Genomic DNA, 12,207 nt, shown 5'->3' with positions numbered 1-12,207 from the left:
GATAAAAAGTGGCCACCTTGGGACAACTGACTGGCCCAGTCATGGAACATATGACTCATTCTCAGGGTCGTGAGTTTGAGCCCTATGTTGGTTATAGATTGCTTGAAAAAAAAAGAACAAGGAAGCCATCTTAAAGTAGCTGTAATCCCAAAACCCCACAATTTCTGGACTGTTTTATCCTTACTTGGCCTTGTGAGTAATCTCATTCAGTAAAAATTCTACCACAAACAGTACCAGTTTCCAACTCTGTTGTTCACTCAGTTTTACCACTTTCCAGGACAGTGACAGATCTCTCTTGACCTCCCGATTATGTGGTATTAAGTTATCCCTATTGATCTATTATTATTGACTAACATATATTTGAGACTTCTGTCGACTGCTTTAAAACTGTACTTTCCAGGGGCGCCTGGGTGGCTCAGTCGGTTAAGTGGCTGACTTTGGCTCAGTTCATGATTTTGCGGTTCCTGAGTTTGAGCCCCGCATCGGGCTCTGTGCTGACCGCTCAGAGCCTGGAGCCTGTTTCAGATTCTGTGTCTCCCTCTCTCTGACCCTGCCCCGTTCATGCTCTGTCTCTCTGTCTCAAAAATAAATAAATGTTAAAGAAAAAATAAAAGTGTACCTTCCATAAAAAGTATTTTTCCTAGGGGCGCCTGGGTGGTTCAGTTGGTTGAGCGTCTGACCTTGGCTCAGTCATGATCTCTCAGTTTGAGTTCAAGCCCCTGTCGGGCTCTGTGCTGACGGCTCGGAGCCTGGAGCCTGCTTCGGATTCTGTGTCTCCCTCTCTCTCTGCCCCTCCCCTCTGCTCACTCTTTGTCTTTCTGGCTCTCAAAAATAAATAAACCTTTAAAAATATTTTTCCTAAAAAATATTATATCAGTCACATTTTCTAGTTTAGTTGAATTTCCATATAATTTGTTTTCTTAATGTTTATTTATTTTTGAGAGAGAGAGACACAGAATCCAAAGCAGGCTTCAGGTTCTGAGCTGTCAGCCCGACACAGGGCTCAAACTCACAAACCATGAGATCATGACCTCACCCGAAGTCAGAAACTTAACCAACTAAACCACCCAGGCGCCCCTAATTTCCATATGATTTTTGAAGCAAAAAAAAAAAAAAAGCAACACCACCAACTTTAAGTGAAAATCATTAGTAAACCCCAGATTTGACATGATGCTGGTTAGATGTTTTGCAGTGTCTCCTTTTGCACTGGTGGGACAGAGTGGGTGGGCCACTCACTGCTCTGGCCTGGCTTCCTTTGTTGTCATGGCAACTGTGACACTGACATGGTCTACATCTACTCCCAGTTCGTATTAGTATCACATCCTTACGATGCATGAAAAAACTAATTGCTGACTTCTGGATTCCTAACTGCAACCACTTCTGTGACCTGAATTCCTCACCAAGCAAAGGGTAAAATTCTTTGTTTCAGCTAATGATCGGGTTTAATTTACTTTGTAATAGGAACTTAGCTCTTAGCTTAGTGCCCCTAGAGTGTTCCCAGATTTATCTCCTTGGGATCAAAACAAAGTATCTTCCACAAGTGAACTGTGTTTCAAAATTTGATACAGTAGGCAGTGTTAATCCAGCTCTATTTTTGGAACTATGATTTGACATTAACGCTTATTAAACCCTATGTGTACATAACTTACACAACAGTTATAATCGGTGAGCTGCTTACTTCAAATTGGAGCATGAAAAGAAAGCCGGCAGGGCAAGATTTAGGGAAAACGAAGGAAGTCACAAATTGTCCATGAGGATTAGTCTCAAAACTCTGTGGAACTTTCTTTTTTGACATTTGGAAACATCCAAAGTGCTTCTCTTGTTAAGCGTTAGTGTCTTATGTCTCTAAACCAATTCCTGTCATTGGGGAAGGAAAGTATCTTAATTATATAAACAAGTAGCCCCTATAGGGTTCAGTTTTGTCATAATCTACACTCTCTGGGAGTGGTATTAACAGAATGGAGAAAATAACCCACAGTTGGACTCTTTTGGAAGTCAACCTTCACCCTTTAATCTAACTAGAGGTGAAAGGCCTATGTCAGTAAACTGTTGTGCAAGGGGTGCCTTTGGAAGAAGTGCCATTGGACCTTTTCTCCCCGAGGCTGGATTCTAGACCAACTGGGAATGAGGCAGAGCTCTGAGTGTCCAGACTGCTGTAGCCTGCATTGTCCCCTCCCCCATGGGATTCTCTGTAGATTGGCCATGCAGGTCTGTTTCCCTGGCCTCATGATTTTCCCTTGGGTTTTTTAATGGAGAACATCTGTGTGTGTTTTAGTCCCCTCTCTGCTTACCAGTGCTCACTCTAGTTTCCTTAGGCAATTTTCACGAAAACCTTCAGTGTAAGATGGACTGTGAAATACCAGCCAAGGAGGCAGCTGGAAAATCCCCAGATTTGGCTATTGTGTGCTGAAATCCCAGCCCCCTTCTGTTTCCATGACCTGCATATAAATTCAGGTCCCCTTGAGAAGTCTTCAGGTTTGGAAAAGCACTACCTGCTCCTAGAATCTTGGATTTGAACCTCATTTTGGACAGCGAATGACAAGAAAGGAGTAACTCTATTCTAGCCAGTTAATGCTAGATAGAATTTTTTAACAAAGTGGAGTCAGTTCCTCGGATTGGATTCAAGGTTTTTGCTTTGGGGAGGAATTGAGTCATCCAAAGACATCCAAGTGAAGCCTGGCCTGTGTGTGCCCCAAGAACTAACTCGCAGTCAAGTTGTCAGTAAGTATTAAATTCCAGCTGTATGCCTAGTTACTTTGCCTAATTACTAACAGTGGAAGGGGGGGGGGGGGGGGGCGGGAATAGCTTCCTCTGCTCAGAGTTCACTATAAAGGGAGAAAAACAATACAAAGAAATTGGACTACAGTACAGTGTTAGAACACACTGCATAAAGTAGTAGAAAGATTTTTATTCCCTCCCTGAAATGTAATCATTGCAGGAGGGTGGGGTGTTGTTAGCCATTTGATTTGGACAGCCATTTGACTTGATGTGCTGGTGAAGAACACAGAGCCGGGATCTCCTCGGTCTGGGCCTGCTGTCTCAGCTTGTTCTGTTCAGTCTCTGCCTAGTTTTCTCAGAGTCCTTGCTGCAGCTTGAATTCCTCTTCCCTTTCATCCTGGTTCTGTTCCCGTGAGGCTACACTGTAGTGATGAAGACAGAGCAAACGGTCTGACACCAGTAATTCTCCCCAGGGGGTACTAGGAGGACGTTTCCTAGAAACAACATAGGTCTGAGGGAAAAAGCATGTTTTTGTAGAGGCCATGGCATGGCCCCACTACGGCAGCCTTCCATATTGTCTGCTGTCTTCTTGTGGTCACATCATCTATTATGCTTCTGAGTGTAGTCTCTGGACCAAAGCATCACCTGGGAATTTGTTACAAATGCAAATTCTGGGGGCACCTAGGTGGCTCAGTTGGTTGAGTGTCCGACTTCAGCTCAGGTCATGATCTCATGATTCGTGGGTTTGAGCCCCACATCAGGCTCTGTGCTGAGAGCACAGAACCTGGAGCCTACTTCGGATTCTGTCTCCCTCTCTCTCTGCCCCTCCTCTGCCTCCGCTCACCCTCTGTGTCTCTCTCTCAAAAATAAACATTAAGAAAAAATTTAAGTCTCACTCCCAGTTTCCACATCCTCTGTCTCATCTGCAGTGTTGGGTGTTTTGGGAGATCTAAACCTAACCAACCATTGCCAGTCCAGGGTCTTGCCATCCAGTAATGTCAAGACTCCCTGCTGGTCAACGATCTGTGTACTCCAGGCAACATCTCCCACGTCTGCTGTTGTGACTTATTTAACAAATTTTAGTGAGCTTATGTCTGTGGCTTTGCAATGCTAAGCCAATGGTGGCCAATCTAGGGTGCCCACTTAGGGGTTTAAAAACCTGGGCTTCAGGGGAGTCTGGCTGGCTCAGTTGGTGAAGCATGTGATTCTTGATCTCGGGATTGTTAAGTTCGAGCCCCACGTTGGATGTAGAGATTAAAATCTTAAAAAATCAGATGCCTGAACACTACCCCACAGGGTTTTTCATTGGTCTGGGGTGCAGCCTGGGCAACAGGATTTTTCAAAGCTTTCCTGGTAATTCTGTTGCCCAGTCAACATTGTATAAACCACTTTCCAAAACCAGTGGCTTGCAGACTTGAATAAGCCCATGAATCACCTGGAGAATCTTGTTCAGATCAGATTCTGGTTCACTAGGCCTGGACTGGGTCCTGAGGTTCTGCACATTTAACAAGCTCATTGCTCACTGCATTTTGAGAGCAGAATGACCTCAAACCCATCCATGCTTTCCAATACTGCTGGACTTGCCTTTTTTTTTTTTTAAATTTTTTTTTTTTTCCAACGTTTATTTATTTTTGGGACAGAGAGAGACAGAGCATGAACGGGGGAGGGGCAGAGAGAGAGGGAGACACAGAATCGGAAACAGGCTCCAGGCTCTGAGCCATCAGCCCAGAGCCCGACGCGGGGCTTGAACCCACGGACCGCGAGATCGTGACCTGGCTGAAGTCGGACGCTTAACCGACTGCGCCACCCAGGCGCCCCTGGACTTGCCTTTTTATTTAAAGAGGGAGACGACCAGGGCACCGGGGTGGCTCAGGCGGTTAAGCGTCCAACTTCAGCTCAGGTCGTGATCTCAAAGTTCATGAGTTTGAGCCCCATATCATGTGCTGTGCTGACAGCTCAGCCTGGAACCTGCTTCAGATTCTGTCTCCCTCTCTCTCTGCCCCTTCCCCACTGTTTCTCTCTCTCCTTCAAAAATAAACATTAAAAAAAATGATGGAGACTCCCTCATGTGGTCCTCTAACATTGTGCTTTTCCAAATCTTCACCTTTTTTCTTTTCTGCCGGTAATGTCCCCTCATCAAAGCTGACTTTCCCTTGTGCGAGGCATTCCAGCCTCCCCTGTCTACCTCCTTACCAAATGCCATCAGTTAGCCTCTCCTCCTTTCTTCCCTCTCTATGAAGGTTGTTCCAGTTCCCTCTATTTGAATATCACATATTTACCTCTCTTTATCTTCATGCAAGCTTTTTTTAAGTTTTCTTTGTTGGGGTTTTTTTTAGTAATTTCTACACCCAACGTGGGGCTGGAACTCACAACCCCAAGATCAAGAGTCACATGCTCTTCTGACTGAGCAAGCCAAGTGACCCATACCTTCATCCAAACTCTTCACTAATAGAACCTGGCTTTTTTTCCTGACATTTGGCTTCCTCCCTACCTTTCTACAACTACTGACTTACATAGAGCCTTAGCCCTTTCGCAGCACTTAACATCCTGTGTGGCCTCTGACAGCTTGATCAACCCCCTCTTGACCTGGTTCTCACTGGTGCCGTGACCCACACTCACCCAGCTGTGACACGGCCTGCCCTTCCAGTGACCTTCTTCCACTTCCCAAAGGTGTGCTCTTCCTAAGACTTGCTTTCTTCTCCTTTTTTTTTTTTTTGAGACTTTTTAAAAAATGATCTCTACACCCAACATGGGCCCAAATTCACAACCCCAAGATCAAGAGTCACACGCTGTACCGACCAAGCCCAGCCAAGCACCCCTCTTCTCTTCATCACGCAGTCAGTGCACCTTCCTCTAAATGACTTTCACTTTTACCTACAACTTAAGATGTCCCTCTGTGCAATCAACTTCTATCTTCAATTCAGACTTTTTTGCCATGTTCTGGTCACCCTTTCCAAGTTCCTGTTGGACATTGACACCAAATGTCCCTACTGCCATTGTTCTGGGATTTTTATTTGCCACTGTTTTAAATTTTTTACCGAAATGGTTTACAATTTTATTTCCTACATCTTGTTAGTTTGTAACATTCTTCCTTAACCATTTTATTATAATTCCACATTAAAACTGATTGGGGCACCTGGGTGGCTCAAGTCAGTTAAGCGTCCAACTTTGCTCAAGTCATGATGTTGTGGTCCATGAGTTCAGGCCCCACATCAGGCTTTGTGCTGACAGCTCAGAGCCTGAAGCCTGCTTTGGATTCTGTATGTCTCTCTCTGCCTCTCTCTTTCTCTCTCTCTTGAAAATAAGTAAACATTTTTTGAAAATTAAAAAAAAAAGCTGACATCTTCACTCCTTCCTCCAATGCCATCCATTTATGTTTAAATGTAACATACTGCCTTCATTGCTTATCTCTTTTCCTTTCTACCCTGGTAAAATACACATAAAATATACCATTTTAACTATTTTTTAAAATGCATTTGCTTTTTTTTTTTTAATATTTATTTATTTTTGACAGCACAAGTGGGAGAAGGGCACAGAGAGAGGGAGACACAGAATCTGAAGCAGACTCCAGGCTTCTAGCTGACAGCACAGAGCCCAATGTGGGGCTTGAGCTCACAAACTGAGATCACAACCTGAGCCCAAGTGAGATACTTAACCGACTGAGCCACCCAGGTGCCCCAAATGCTTTTGCTTTTTTGAAATTTTAAATGTTTATTTTTGAGAGAGAGTATGCACAAGCAGGGGAAGGACAGAGAGAGAGGGAGACACAGAATCTAAAGCAGGCTCCAGGCTCCAAGCTGTCAGCACAGAGCCCAATGTGCAGCTCGAACCCACAAGCTGTGAGATCATGACCTGAGCCGAAGTCAGACGCTTAGGCAACTGAGCCACCAAGGCGCCCTTGACCATTTTTAAGTGTATACTTCAGTTGCATTGAGTACAATCACCTCATTATACAACCATGACTACTATCCATCTCCAGAACTTCTTTATCCCATAGTGAAACTCTATACCCATTAAACTAATACCCCACCTCCCTTCTCCCCCAACCCCTGGTAACCACTTTTCTGTGTGTATGAATTTGGCTATTCTAGGTACCCCAGATAAGTGGAATCATACAGTATTTGTCCTTCTTCTGGCTTAGCATATTTTCAAGGTGCATCCATGTTGTAGCATATAACAGAATTTTATTCCTTTTTGAGGCTAAAGAATATCCCATTGTGTGTATATACCGCATTTTGTGTATCCATTTATCCACCAAAGGACGTTTGAGATGTTTCCCCTTTTGGCTATTGTGAATAATGTTGCAATGAACATGAGTGTACAGATAGTGTTTAAGGCACTGCTTTCAATTCTGGATGTATACCCAGAAGTGGAACTGCTGGGTCATGTGGTAATTGTATTTTTAACTCTTTGAGAACCTGCCATACCGATTTCCACAGCCACTGCATCATTTTACATTCCCATCAGCAACACACAAGAGTTCCAATTTCCCCACATCCTTGCCCACATGTGTAGTTTTCTGTTTGTTTGATAATCGCACACTAGCAGGTGTGGTACCACTCTTTCTAGTGCACACTGCCATCCCCTGTTTTGTGGCTGCCACTTTAAACTCAATAGCCATCCAAACTTTTCTTCCCTCCCCACTCTCCTTACCTACCCACCCCTTCTGATGCTACTAGTTGGGGTGATGATATATCTTTTCTTGCTGATCCATGTGTCAAACCTGATATTTGTCCCTGGCATGTTTAATCAGCTGCCAAGCCCTATTGATTCTTCACAGAAATCAGTCACATCTCTTTCCTCCTGCATGCAGGTTCTGATTTTATTTCTCACCTGGATTATTGTAATCTCCTGGCCTGTCCAGACCACTTGGCACTGCCATAAACCTGACCTCTGACCAAAAAAAAAAAGGGGGGAGTGGAGGGGCACCTGGCTGGCTCAGTCAGTAGAGCATGTGACTCTTGATCTCAGGGTCATGAGTTCAAACCCCATGTTGGGCATGGAGCCTACTTAAAAAAAAAAAAAAAACTGAACTGTGCCCTCTGGGCCCCCATTCTACATCCTATGTCAGCTTTCCATTGCCCACCAGGAAAAGAGAGGAAAAAAATGTTATCATTTAGTGAGCACCTTTTATGTGCCAGGCACTCAATGCTAAATGTACCAAATGTACTAAATGCTCTACATCTGAGTCTCATTTCACAGAGGAAGTAGCAGGCACAGAGAAGTTACGTAATTTAAGGTCATGCAGCTAGTAAGTGGTAAACTAGAATTCAAACCAGTTCAAAAGCAGTCTTACTCCAAAGCCCACTCAACCACTCTGCTCTCCTACTTCATTAGCAGTCTTATGAACTGGATATCTCAAGCCCCTTTTGAGGAAGAAAAGCACTAAGTTAAATAACTTGCTTAAAGTGAGGTAGTTATTAACTTGGAAGCTGGAATTTGAACCTGGGTCTCTGACATCAAAGTCTGTCCCATGCTGATTCTTCATCTCTCCCAAATCCTTGGCCGGGCAACAAGGTCCTCTACCTTTGGTACCCAATATGTTACCAGCTTTATACTCCCCCCTACTGTCTCATCCCTTGCCCCAGATTAGACACTTTGCCACTAAAGAGAAGCTGGGTTTTAATTTTACCTCTCTGCCTCCGGTCTTCAAGGCCAAAACCAGTGACTACTTACCAAAACTTTTCCAGCCGTCTATGCTGGAAGAAATCCTCAGCTGCAGCTCTGAGTTCACAACTCAGCTGTACCACTTGTGAGTGCAGGGAATGTGCCAAATCAGCACTGCGGCCCTGCCACAGCGGAGCACGTGGTGGACCACTGAAAATACAGAACCACTGAAATAGGCAATTACTTGTAGTTAGAAAAGTGTGAGTCTGACAAGCAGAGGCTGGCTTCTGACCCCAAAAGTCTGGCAGAAGCATTTGCATTGCATTGATTTTCCCTTGTTTGTCCTCCTCCCTGACTTCCAGGTCTCTGAGTGGGTGGCCAGTCTCCCCTCACCCCCACCCCCACACTGCCTTGAACAAAGCTTTTTCCGTCCTGAATTTTTGTCTCAGTCATTCCACAACCAAGTAAACAGCCACCTGCTTGCCACCTAGGGAGGTAGGACTGGGCTTGACTAGGCTGCAGAGTGGCCTCTTTGGGGTTTCATTCAAACCCAATCTGTTTACAGGTGTGGGAGGTGGGAGAGAAGCTGGGGACCCAGAGTAGAGAATGGCTTAGTGACGACCTGCCCCAGGGGAAGGGGCTGTGTGGGCATGAAGAGGGAGGGCCACTAACGATACCAAAAGAGGATGGTAAACCAACCCTTCCTGCAGTTCCTGCAGTTCAGCAGTGATCTGGCCTATATCTTGGCATCCAGAAAAGACAGAACGTTCCTTACTAAAAGCAGGTAAGTGTTTCTCTTGTCTGTATCAAGCTTAGAGTTGCTAGGGAAAGACCCACTTCTAGCAAATAAACATCTGAGAAAGGTCAGAGCAGCCTGTGGGAAAGGGTCTCCATTTGCTGCACAGAGTTGGAAGGAGGTGGGCAAGAGGAAGTGGCCAGTCCCTGACAATAGTCCCAGATGACGTCTAAGTCAGGAAGCAAGTTATTTCCTTGGCACTGCTCATGTAAGGGGCTCGTCTCTGAAGAACTCTGGCTTGCCCTGCTAATTAGAGTAGGTAGAGAGAGGATGCCTCTCTTCCCTGAGTGCCTCCTCACAAGGTGTAGAGAGGAGAGACAACTGAAGAGCAGAACTGTCTGTCTCATGATGAGACTGACTGCAAGGTTAAAGGCGGTAGCTACCTCATGGTTCACTGATTCCAACATCTTTATTGAATGCCTCTGCACCAGGCTCCGGGGGCACAACCCTAAGACTTTCGTCTCCCAGTAACGAGGGGGGGCCTGGGTAGCTCAGTGGGTTAAGCGTCTGACTCTTAATTTCGGCTCAGGTCATTATCTCATGTTTGGCTGTGAGACAAGCCCCGTGTCAGACTCTGCATTGAGTGTGGAGCCTGGTTGGGCTTCTCTCTCAAAATAAATAAAACTTAAAAAAAAAAAAAAAAAGAGGGGCTCATGGGAGGAAGCCCAAAAAACTTTTTTTTTTCTTTTTTGTTTTCCAAAAAACAAATTGTAATTCGTCAGGTACAGATGGGGCAAGAGTGTCCTACTCAACAGGACAATATGTGCAAGGCTCAAACGCAAGAGACCGTGATATGTTCCCAGAAGTGAGAGTTCTCGATGGCTGGCAGGGAGAGTAGACTTGGTGATTTGGGAGGGTACAGTCAAGTAGGAAAGTAGGGTCCAGGTCTGGGCAAAGAGCTGGGAAACTGTCCTAAGAGTGGAGGGAAGTTAGCGTTGCACTTTAGGCAGGGAAGTGCTTAAATGGCAGGCTGGCAGTTGGGTCCAGACTTGCACTTCTGCTCACTTGGCCATGTTGTGGAGCTCAGATTTGAGGGGAGCAAGGAGGGAGACAGAGGGGGGAGACTGCCAGGTGCTCCAGACAGTGGATGACGCCCATGTGATCAAGCAGTGGCTGGTGGGCCCACGAGAGACTTAGGACAGCTTTTTTCTACCCATGATGAAAGACCTGTTTATCCTAGTTTATTATGGAGCAATAATTTTGTAAAATACAATAAAAATCAATTGATAGAAAAATAGAAATTTTATTTAAAAAATTTTTTTAAGTTTTATTTACTTATTTTGAGAGAGAAGGCATGAGCAGGGGAGGGGCAGAGAGAGGGAGAGAGAGAACCCTAGTAGGCTCCATGCTGCCAGTGCAGAGCCCAATGTGGGGCTTGAACTCACAAATTGTGAAATTGTGATCTGAGCTGAAATCAAGAGCCAGACACAAACGAATGAGCCACCCGGCACCCCAAAAAATAAAAATTTTTTAAATGATAGAATATAAGCTCACATTTTTCTCAGTAAATTGTAAAACATGAAATTCCTCAAGATACCATAAAAATTCCTAAGCATTTATTCTCAATTTCTGTAGTTGTCACAGATCAGCACTGAACCACATGCCCTGAGTAGCACTGACTTTAGGAGGAAGAATTGCCAGAACATGATGACTGATTAGTTGTGGAAACATAAGGGGGAAAGGATGAATCAAAGATGGCTCACGGACTTGGCCTGGATAATTGAATGGCTGGTGGTGCAGCTTCCAGAGCTAGGAAACCAGGAAGAGAAACAGCAGGTCTACAGGGGTGGATACAAGTAAAAAGAGGTATTACTATACTGTGTGAGGCCAGACTGCTAAGATGGGGACAGCTGGGAGCTGGTTAAGATAATGGTGAGGGCTTCAGGGCAGAAATCCTCAGCTGCAGGTACATCATGAGCAAGTAGACAATGACTGAAGCCCAGGAGAAGATGGGTTTTCAGGATGATTGTGTGGAGTGGAGTGGAGTGGAGTGGAGTGGAGTGGAGTGGAGTGGGGTGGAAGGAGTCAAGAATCTTGGCAGGACTTTATGGGTACCAGTGACCAAAGACACTGGTCATGGGAGGCTGGGAAGCCACTGGGGAGAGCCAAGGAGTCACAGAAGTCAAGATAATAGAATGTTTTAATGTGGAAGGAATGAAAAGTGGTGGAATCAGGAGCTCAGAGAACCATGGCCTGCTCTGGTCCCTGCAACTCACCACCTAGAATCATCCTTCTAAATAGATGTGTCTCTGGACAGTCTCATTCAAAATATGATCCTGGGAAACCATGTAATAATTACTTTAGGGGTGCCTGGTTGACTCAGTCCATAGAGCATGCAATTCTTGATCTATGTGTCTTGAGTTCAAGCCCCACATTGGGCGTAGAGCTTACTTTAAAAAAAGAAAAAAAAGAAAATTACTATACAGTTTTCTGTGCTTTCCAAATTTTCTAATTTTTTTCTAGTACTTTAAATACTTTAAGAAATAGAACAGTTGTTCATATTAACAAAAGGGAACTGATCATCTCCTAAGCATCTGTTAACTAGCTATCTCCTAAAGAAATACACAGGATGGGTCACAGTTTCTTTTTAATTTATTTAAGTTTATTTGTTTTGAGAGAGAGAGAGAGAGAGAGCAGGGGAGGGGTAGAGACAGAGGGAGAAAGAATCCCAAGCCGGCACCCCACTATCAGCACAGGGCCCAACACGGGGCTCAATCCCATGAACCGCGAGACCATGACCTGAGCCGAAATCAAGAGCCAGTAGCTCACCCAATTGAGCCACCCAGGCACCCCAAAATGGGTTACAGTTTTGATGTTAGGGGCAGAACCCCTGCACAAGACAGGGTAGGTAAGCCGACTGGGCCCTGCCATGCAGACTCCCTCCCAGGCCCTCCAAGGACCTGTCTGCTTCTGGCTCTTCGACCAGTACGGCCCTTAGCCAGCTTCTTGCTCGCAAAACAGTCAGCAGGAGAGTGGAGAAGGGGCAGACGACCCCTCTGAGTGCACACACACACGCCGAGCAGAGATACTTCTGGAAATGCACACATAAGGGATCAAAAAATGCATGGCTCTGCGCGCCAGCTGAG

At 45.1% G+C, this 12,207-nt stretch overlaps 1 long non-coding RNA gene across 1 annotated transcript; it reads right to left on the bottom strand.

Annotated features, from left to right (window-relative positions):
• Positions 1 to 2,888: 2,888 nt before the first annotated feature.
• On the bottom strand, positions 2,889 to 8,506 carry LOC125171314 (uncharacterized). Its single transcript, XR_007154253.1, has 2 exons — positions 8,395 to 8,506; positions 2,889 to 3,140 (listed from the first exon to the last, which is right to left on the bottom strand). It is a non-coding gene; the product is annotated as an uncharacterized LOC125171314 (long non-coding RNA).
• Between the last annotated feature and the right edge of the window lie 3,701 nt (positions 8,507 to 12,207).

The sequence above is a fragment of the Prionailurus viverrinus genome, chromosome B4 (assembly GCF_022837055.1).
Source record: "Prionailurus viverrinus isolate Anna chromosome B4, UM_Priviv_1.0, whole genome shotgun sequence".
NCBI lineage: Eukaryota > Metazoa > Chordata > Mammalia > Carnivora > Felidae > Prionailurus > Prionailurus viverrinus.
The sequence above is the reverse complement of the archived record's forward strand: the minus strand, read 5'-3'. Positions and strand labels throughout refer to the sequence as shown.